General features: G+C 35.4%; 1 pseudogene; it reads left to right on the top strand.

Annotated features, from left to right (window-relative positions):
* Nucleotides 1-6,755: 6,755 nt before the first annotated feature.
* LOC103001393 (short/branched chain specific acyl-CoA dehydrogenase, mitochondrial-like) lies at nt 6,756-8,046 on the top strand (annotated as a pseudogene).
* The last annotated feature ends 1,583 nt before the right edge of the window (nt 8,047-9,629 follow it).

Genomic DNA, 9,629 nt, shown 5'->3' with positions numbered 1-9,629 from the left:
GAACACATTAAGGGCATTCAATAATTGCTTGTTAAGTGAAAGAAAGAATGAATATTTGAGAATTCCCTAGAAAACTGTAAGAGTATCCTTTTGACCTAAAAACATTATACTAGCATCTTCCAGGAATGCCAGAGTTAAGAATATAATTACTAATATCAACAAAAATTTATTTTATCTGGATAATGTTTTGTTTTCTGAGCAAAATCCTGATGTACTTTGAAAGTTAGGCCTGATGTTAACCTCAAGAGTATATGATAGATAGAGAACCAAGTTCATGGAACCAAGTTTGAACCCAGGAACCCAAACTACCTATTCTTATGTCAGACCATCCTTTTTTATTTTTGAGTTCTTAACTCCCTTAGCTTTATCTCCCTTTTCTGTGAAATTAAGGATTTGAGTAGACAATCTTTAAGGCCCCTTCTAGTTCTAAACTCTTATACTTTATTAACCACAACTTGTTGCCTCAGTTGGCTCAGAGGTTCAGCTTAAACATCTACTGGGGACATTCTAGCTTTTAACACTGAGCAGAGGTTATACATAAAGGAAACGTGGGTAGGCGTGTTAACAAAAGCAAGCTGAGAACAACAGAAGGTAAGGGCAATTAAAACTCCCAGAACAATCACATGGTAGTTCGTTTCAGTTCAATTTCTTTTCTGTTGTATTTTGCTGGGAAATATGGCCATTAATGAAACATAAAGACCAAGCTTTATTTTAATAGTTTTCCCCCTCTTTTCTCTCAAGTCTCTCTGTCTCTCTTTTATATACCATAGCTCAATCTAATATTCCACCCTCTTTTCTTCCCCTCTCTAAAAGGAGGCAAACTATACTGACAGAAGAAAAGATTAAAACGTTGCTAAGTAGAATGGTCAAAAAATGTACAATTACCTGGACATTTTAAGAAAGATGAAATTAGTTGTTGATACAGATGACATGAGTTACAGATAATTCATTTGTCCAATACCTAAGCCCTATATGGACATCCTGGATCTTGGCAGGTGAAAGAGGTGTTTATATCTCAGGAAGCCTTGAGAGTGTCTGGTGCCTAGGAATATTAATTTTCTTCCTCTGACAAATATTTTTTCAATAATGTTGTGAACTTTAGTTCAAATTATTTTCCTAACATTCATATACTCACTGAATTTTTTTGTTTTTATGCATATACTTCCAAAAAATACGAAAGTTGAATTGCTGAACAAAAGCAATGAGTTCTATTATACTTTTACATCAATGAGGGTCGAGTCAGGAGACAAAAAATACACTAGTAATTTAAACAAGGAATCTTTATTATAAAGAATCATTAACTTATACAAAGCCTTTAACTACTAAAAGAGGTATAAGGAACTCTATGGAGTCCAGAATTTGCAAGTGCAAATAAACACGTTATACTATTACTAAGTTGAAGGATACTGGACAGTGAAAGAAACTGAGGACTTAGGAGAGGTTCCTCCATCCAAGACTGAGATTTCAAACTCTTTGCAGAAGGCATGGCTAGAGAGAGACAAGCAGTCTTCCAGTGGCAAAAAAAGCTTTCTAGAGGATGCAGGCCAGTGCTGATCTACAGGAACGGTCTGCCATTGCCAGAGGAAGTGGGCAGATGTGAGCTAGTCTGTAGAAGTAAGTTACGTGTTGGTAAGACAGTTGCCTGAGGTCTCAGCTGGACCTTCTTTAGAAGCAACCTCATAAAGGATAGTCAGTTGCTTGATGATGGATGAAGTTCATCTGTAAAAGCAGCCAGCCAGGTAGGAAGAGCATGGCTTAAAAGTAAGGGCACAGCTCCTGTGAAAGACAGTGAGGCTAGAAACTGTCTATAAAGTCTCATGAAGTGAGAGCCACCAGGCCTCACCTCCTGCACTGGATAAAATATGGAGGCAGCACCCAACCTGAGGGAAGTGGCTTCTTGTCACTATCACCTCATTATGTCGCTCCAGCACTCATTATTGAAACAAAAGCCCAACAATGTACCAGCTAGAGAAATAGAAATACATACAGGGTCCACAAAACTGGGGAAAAGAAGGTTGGGTTTGGAGCGGAGAGACTATAAATGATAGCTGGCCCAATCTTTTATCACTGAACACCTTTCCTCAAAAAATTGAACTTATTATCCCTAGAGCTTACCGGAGAGGGAATCTAGATCAGTGCTTTATTCTACCATTCACTTTGCCATTTATTGTACCTTTTATGTTCCTCATTTAAAGTAATCTGGAGGCATGCTAGCATCATTTCAATACCAAAACATATGATGACAGTCTATTAGGCTGAAAGAAGAAACCTGTGTTTACTTGATTTCAACCAAATATTTTAATAAAATGCTTATTTTGGCAGGTTCAGGTACCTCACTAACCAATAAAATCTGTGCACGTATGCCTTTCTAAATTTCTTCCCAAAAATATATGTTTATATTAGTGGGGACATGGGATTAGAAATAGGAAAAACATATATACATATACATATAAAACATATATACATATAATGAAAAATCATTCCCAAATGTGATTTTAGCCTATATTTTGGTCTTATTCTCAAGAGATTAAAATTAAAGACATTACTGATTATAGAATTTCAGATATTGTTCATTGCATGTATTCAGTTAAAAGAAAATTTATCAGTGTCCAGAGACACTTGTTCACTCACTAATATTTCATAACTGGATAGTGGCAGATTGGTCTAGAACTAAAGTCTCATGCTTTAAATCTCAGTTCTTTCTTCATATTGTGTGCATTAGAAAGAGCTAATAATATGTGCACAGTTTACCATACCATCCTTTCAGAATCAAATAACACGGCCTCTCACCAGCAGGGATACAGTGACATAAGAAAATATTACTTAAAGCCCCATGTTATGTACATTTTACTTCACATAAAATAGTTTATTTTAATCTAAGTAATATAAAATCTCTAGCTCAGATTTCTTTAAAAATTAGCAGAACATGTAACCTGATGAGGAGACATTTAAAGGGGACTTATAATATGTCAGGCCTCTCTTCTAAAATTTAAGCCACCTCATTTTTCCTTTTTTTTTTAAACTTTCTTTGCTAAATATAGGTTATTTGATCTATTTTCACATTCCCTTGAGATCTTAAGAAAATAATTTTTCCTTTTCTTTGGTTGATGAAGAAATGGCAGGAGAAAATTAAGACTGATAGCACAATACATCAGAGGCTCAAGAAACTACCTGAGATATCTCTGCACAGCCGTGTGACAAATGCCACTCACCTCCCTTGCCTCATTTAAAATGTTTCTTTGTTTGATATAAATGATATAGTAGTCACTATGTAAGGACAGACTATGACCAGAAGTCAACTGCATTAATGTAGCAGACACTTTATTCCTAGGATATATAATTTACCTCTTCTAAAGAAAAAAAAAATCACCATATTCTGGCATACTTTAATCTGTCAGATTTCTGGGTCAGATGACTTTCTTAAAGTGGATAGGAACAATTTATTCATAGGAAGCCAATGTACTGGACTTTAAGGTAAAGTGATCCATTCATATTTTTTAAAGTTTTAAAGTTACATTCAGATAGGAAAATGGCCAGTGTAGAGTATAGGAAAGACATTTCAGGTACGAATGTTAGAAAACATTTTCTTCAGAGAATGTTATACCTTCTCTCAAGAATAAGCATACTTAAATATGAATCAAATATATAAACCAACTTCAGAGAAACATTATAAGATCATTTTCTATTCCCTACCAGGGCAACACTTCCAGGCACTGTAAGTGATGTCAAGATCATATAGCATCAATAATCACACTCTTTGGTTAATGTGAATTGGAGACTTTGAAGCTGAGGAAATTAAATAGGGTGTATTGATTTCGTATTTTTGAGCCTATATTCCCCAGAATTTAGAGGAAGAATGGAGCCCATAACTTTTATTTGGTGCTATTTTTGGTCATTATTTTATACATACACACACACACATACACACACAGACATATATATATATGTACACACACACACATATATATGTGTATATACAACCATAATATTCCAGGAATTGTGCCAATACCACAGACATTTATATAGAGAACGGTTCTTGCGTTAATACAATTGCCTATGAAAAGATCTTTAGGAAATGCTAGCTATAGGCAAAATACCATTTTTCCCCTTCTAATCCAAACAGGGTATTGGAACCTTCATATTCGAAGCATCGACACTTACCTAGATGCAGACTCATTAGAAGTCATTCTTAGGTCTGTCAAAGGTGTCATAGCATCTTACTCAAGAAATATTTTTTGATCACTCATAGTGTAACCTTAAACACTTCAACAGAAAGTTACAGAAATAAAGCCAGTAAGTTTGATTCATTTAATGCAGAATGCATTTAATGAAGCACTGTGATCATAAACAAACTCTAGCTATTATCTACCTCTTCAAGTGGATGAAAAATAATACAACTTTCACCCAGTATGTGCCAAACAAAAGGTGCAATGAAAACTGGCATTGAAGTATATGAGCTTTCTGACAACAGTATTAGTCACATCTTACATACTGACCTTTGTGGTGGTAGGGATATTCAGTAAGCTGTTACAAGGAGTTGGCATTTTCAGATGTAATGAATTTCTTTAATGCCTGCCACCTGCTTAACAGGAATACCATCTCTTGACTGATGAGTTTCCAGTGATGTAAAAATCCACTCAACTGCTTCACGGATTTTGCCACTATTCAGAAGACACAGTGGCTATCTCAAAGAGTTAATAATGATATTATTTGCAGCCCCAAGACACAATTATCTGTAAGAAGACAATGGAAAGAAGTGATGATTGACTAAGTTAAACTCTTTAGGTATAAGTGCCAATGGAACATGGCTATTATTCAGAACAAGTGCTTCATATGAATAAAACTTCATTCTCAGGGGGGGCTCCAAAAGTTCAGAGGCTAGCATGTTTAAATTAGGCTCTCTCTCAGTTCAATGTCAGCCCTAATCCTGTTTTTGATTGAAAGGTAGATGCCTTTCAGCATTTATCTTTATTCTGATTTATCTTAATATACTCAAATTCTTGAATTTAATGAAATGGATTAATGGTGGACAGTTGTGCTCTTCATTCCTCCTCTGGCTTATCTGAGCAACTATCCACAGTTTTCATTAAAACTTTTCTAAGTTGGAACTTAGGTTATAATATCTGACTGTATTATCTAACATACTTCAATAGTAAAATGTGCTGTTTGTTAATTCATGTCCTTCTTTTGTATCAGTGCTTTAGCACAGTATGGAATTAATGAAACCTCAATGTGATACATCCTTTCTCTCACCATAATAAGTTGCTCTAGCACATACTCACAGCATGAGAGATTGTAAAGTGATTTATTTTTTAAATTCTTTACAATCACTCTTGGAAACCCAAAGATTAGGCATGTATGCACATGTATTTGTAGATAACTATAGCTCAGAAGTAAAATTTGAAAGAAAAATACTACAGGTTCATTATATACAAAAAAGAATGATTGCCAAATCAGAACGTGGTTTTTTAACATATTTTAAATTTATCACCATGTGTAGCACTCAAGCTTTGTTCATTTCTTCCAACACTACAAAATAAATAACAGTATAGATATATTTTTAGATGGGGGTCTAGGAAGGATAATTAAAATGCAAAATTTACAATTTATTTATGATGAGAACAATCCACAGATCTTTATATACATCATAACTCTTCATGTTATTTTAACTATTCATGGTTCATGTTACTTTGATCTATTATTAATTTAACAAAAAAAATCTTAAGGCTTGAAGAGACCTTAAGGATTTTCATAGGGGCTAACAAGTATATTTCCTAGATGAGGACTTTGTGGTTAATAGAGGCTACACAGCTTGTCTACAACAAAAGGAAAGCAGCATGTGCAGGCCAAAGGCTAGAACCCAGACCTTCAAACTTTCCACTATTTCTTTTCCTCTGCATTACACCCTTTTCTGTGGAATGGTATGGAAGAGATATTATGTTATTCTTTAGTCACTATGCTAAAGACTGAATATTTATGCCCCCTCCCCACTGCCCAAATTCATATGTTGAAACCTGATACCCAATGTGATGGTATTTAGAGATGGGACCTTTGATTAGGTCATGAGATCCCATGTCAAAATACCATCACATTGAATGAGATCAAAAGACACTCTGAAGAGACTCTTACAAAAGAGATTCCAGAGAGTTGCCTCTCCCCTGTTACCATGTGAGGACACAATGAAAAGACTGTGTATGAACCAAGAAGCTGGCTCTCACCAGGCATATCTGCTAGTACTTTGATCTTGGACTTGCCAGTTTCCAGAAGTATAAGAAATAAATTTATTTTGTTTACAAGTTACCCAGTCTATGATATTTTTGTTAGAGCAGCTGAAACAGACTAGAAATACACTATCAGACATTTAATTTTCATTTTGTTTATCTTGTTCTGTCCCATAAACCTAATATTTTGCTATTTACTGTGTACATATACAAACCTAACAAATGCTCTTAACTATTCCTCTCCTGATAAATGTGTTGCCTGTGGGTTTGCATTCAGTAAGTCAAAGGAATAATTTGTGTATCAAGTAGTAATATTACCCTGGTCCCAACTTAATTCTGAGTCACAAAACCTTAACAGGAGATATAATAGGAAAATATGTTTTGTCACTATTGAAAATGTATGTGATTTTTAGATTTTAAAATAGTATATATCTTTAAAAATATATCTTATGCTAAAGAAATTGCAGAAACTTAAAAACATAAATATGCTTAAAATGAAAAGAAGAATTATAGGGTGATGGTCCTGGGGCGCAGATGGAGGGAGACACGGTTCGGCTGCTGTGTGGCAGCGCACTGCTAAGAAGAAACTTCCCAATTTGCCTGTCTTCCTGGAAAAATCCTCCTCATGTCTTAAAATCTTCCCAGCTTTGAGAAGCTGGACTCAAAGCAACAAATAATGGCCCACGCTATGCCCCTCTGCAAACATTTACAGATGAGGAGAGGATGATAAAGAGCATGGTTAAAAAATTTGCCCAGGAACAAATTACTCCTTTGGTTTCAAACATGGATGAAAATTCAAAAATGGAAAAATCAGTAATACGAGGATTATTTCAACAAGGGTTGATGGGTATTGAAATTGACACAAAATATGGAGGAACAGGAGCTTCATTTTTTTCGTCTGTCCTAGTGATAGAGGAATTAGCCAAAGTTGATGCGTCTGTGGCTCTGGTATGTGACATCCAGAACACAGTAATTAGGAAAATACGGAACAGAAGAACAGAAGGCTATCTATTTGCCCAAGCTAGCTACGGAACAAATGGGAAGTTTCTGCCTTTCAGAGGCTGGAGCAGGTAGCGATTCATTTGCTTTGAAGACCAAAGCTGATAAAAAGGGAAATTATTATGTCATCAACAGGTCAAAGATGTGGATTAGCAACGCCAAGGATGCCAAGCTCTCCATGGTGATGGCAAATGTAGACCTTACTCTTGGGCATAAAGGAATTACCTGCTTCTTGGTAGATTGTGATACTGAGGGCCTTCATATAGGGAAACCAGAGAACAAAATGGGAAGCAGAGCTTCTTTTACCTGCCCATTAACGTTTGAAAATGTCAAGCTTCCAGAAGCCAATATCCTGGGACAAGTTGGACATGGCTATAAGTAAGCCATTGGGGGTCTTAATGAAAGTAGAATAGGAATTGCTGCACAGATGCTGGGACTGGCTCAAGGATGTTTTGACTACACTATTCCATATATTAAAGAAAGGGAACAATTTGGCAAAAGAATATTTGATTTTCAGGGACGCCAACACCAAGTGGCTGACATGGCCACCCAGCTAGAAGCTGCAAGATCACTCACATACAACGCTGCAAGGCTTTTAGAAGCTGGAAGGCCATTCATTAAAGAATCATCTATGGCCAAGTATTATGCATCAGAGATTGTGGGCCTAATAACTGGCAAATGTATCGAGTGGATGGGAGGAGTAGGCGACACCAAAAATTACCCTGTGGAAAAACACTTCCGAGATGTGAAGATTGGTACAATATATGAAGGAACTTCAAATATCCAGCTGAACACCATCCCAAAACGCATCGATTCGGAATACTGACAGCCATGGGAGTGGGACCCCTCCCTGGTGTCACTGGTGTAAAATTTTAAACTATTGTGCCTTGTTGGGGGCTGTGTTGAATGATTTTATTTAGGCCCTTCACCTTGGATCTGGAGGTAGACCTATCCTGTTTCCTCTTTCCAATCTGCTTAACTTAGACGCAAAAAATCATTTTTAAAATTTGGAAAGAAATGCATCCATATTTTCTCCAAAACTATTTTTAAAACTCTATATGCATTATCATTCTAGCTTCAGGGTATACAGAATTTCACTCTATTAGAATTTGGAAAAATAAAGACAATATAAATATTTCTTACAGACATGGCTATTTTATATTCTTGTCATTGTGCATCAGTCAGAGAGATGTTTGTGCTAGTTGGCAATTCTATAGAAGAAATAGATTCAATTCTAAGTTGCTAAACTAGGTGAAACTGATAAAAATTTATTTAGAAAAATCTAAAAGTTTTAGTTCTGAATATCTGGAAATGAGTGGATTATATAATTGAAGAAAACATTTCAACAAAGGAAAGCAATATAATTTGTTACTATAATTTACCAGTATGAAAAGTGCATTTCATTATGGTTTCAGTAGATCATTTTAAAAACAAGTCTCTGCATTGGTTTTCAAGAATGAAGTTTAAATAATTTGGTTTAATAATTAGAATATACTCAATATTATAATATTCATTTTATCTATGATACAGTATTTTTCCATCTTTAAATTGAATATTGTTTTCTCAAACTTAGTTATTGAGCTTTATCATGAATAGTAATTCAGAAATTATATTTTGGTTCAGTGATTCTCAAGAGGGGAAGTCTTTTCCCCATAAAGGAGTGTATTGAAATCTTGTAAGGAATGAGGGATAGAAGGGAGCTGTAGAGTTCGAAAAGCATATTTGGTAATATATAAAATGACGTTTCTGGGAAGGCAAAAATAAATCTGTTGTTTTACAGTCAAATTATGGAAAGGCAAAGGTCAGAAATATACAGCTGGCGATGCCATTTCTTCAGTATCAGGGATTCTCAATCAGGAGAAGAGACCTTGTAGGGTACAAATCCTCAGTCCCCTCAGGAGGGAGGAGGACAGTGAAGGGTGTTTTATACTTTCTGGAAGGGGGCACGGGTTAGAGATGTTGGAAAATGTTTCAAGGCTCATACAGTTGCTTAAAGTAATCACTGCTGTCAAAAGGGAAACACTTTAGTACTTTAATGAAAGGATAAGGTTTATTAAGAAAACTTGACATCTTCAAAGTGATTTTGCTTTGCACATTCCTGTTCATCGAATTGGATTAATTTCTATAATGGATACCATAGTGAAATATTCAGAATTGTGTAAATACAATTGAGATAGGAATTACATTAAAATATTAGGAAGAAATATGGACAAATTTATTCCTTAGATTAAAAGAGATAAAGTCTACTTGATTTTCAAATAGGGAGCTGATGGAAGCCAGTCATTCAGTGTTTTAGAACAAAAAGACAGTAATCTGATAAGGAAAGTAGGGGATGGAGGAAATGCCCTAAAGGGGGGCTTGGACACCTTTAATTTCTGTGATTATGTGAGAGAGGTGGACTTTTCAGAT

Source organism: Balaenoptera acutorostrata, chromosome 5 (genome assembly GCF_949987535.1).
Source record: "Balaenoptera acutorostrata chromosome 5, mBalAcu1.1, whole genome shotgun sequence".
Taxonomy (NCBI): Eukaryota; Metazoa; Chordata; class Mammalia; order Artiodactyla; family Balaenopteridae; genus Balaenoptera; species Balaenoptera acutorostrata.
The sequence above is the reverse complement of the archived record's forward strand: the minus strand, read 5'-3'. Positions and strand labels throughout refer to the sequence as shown.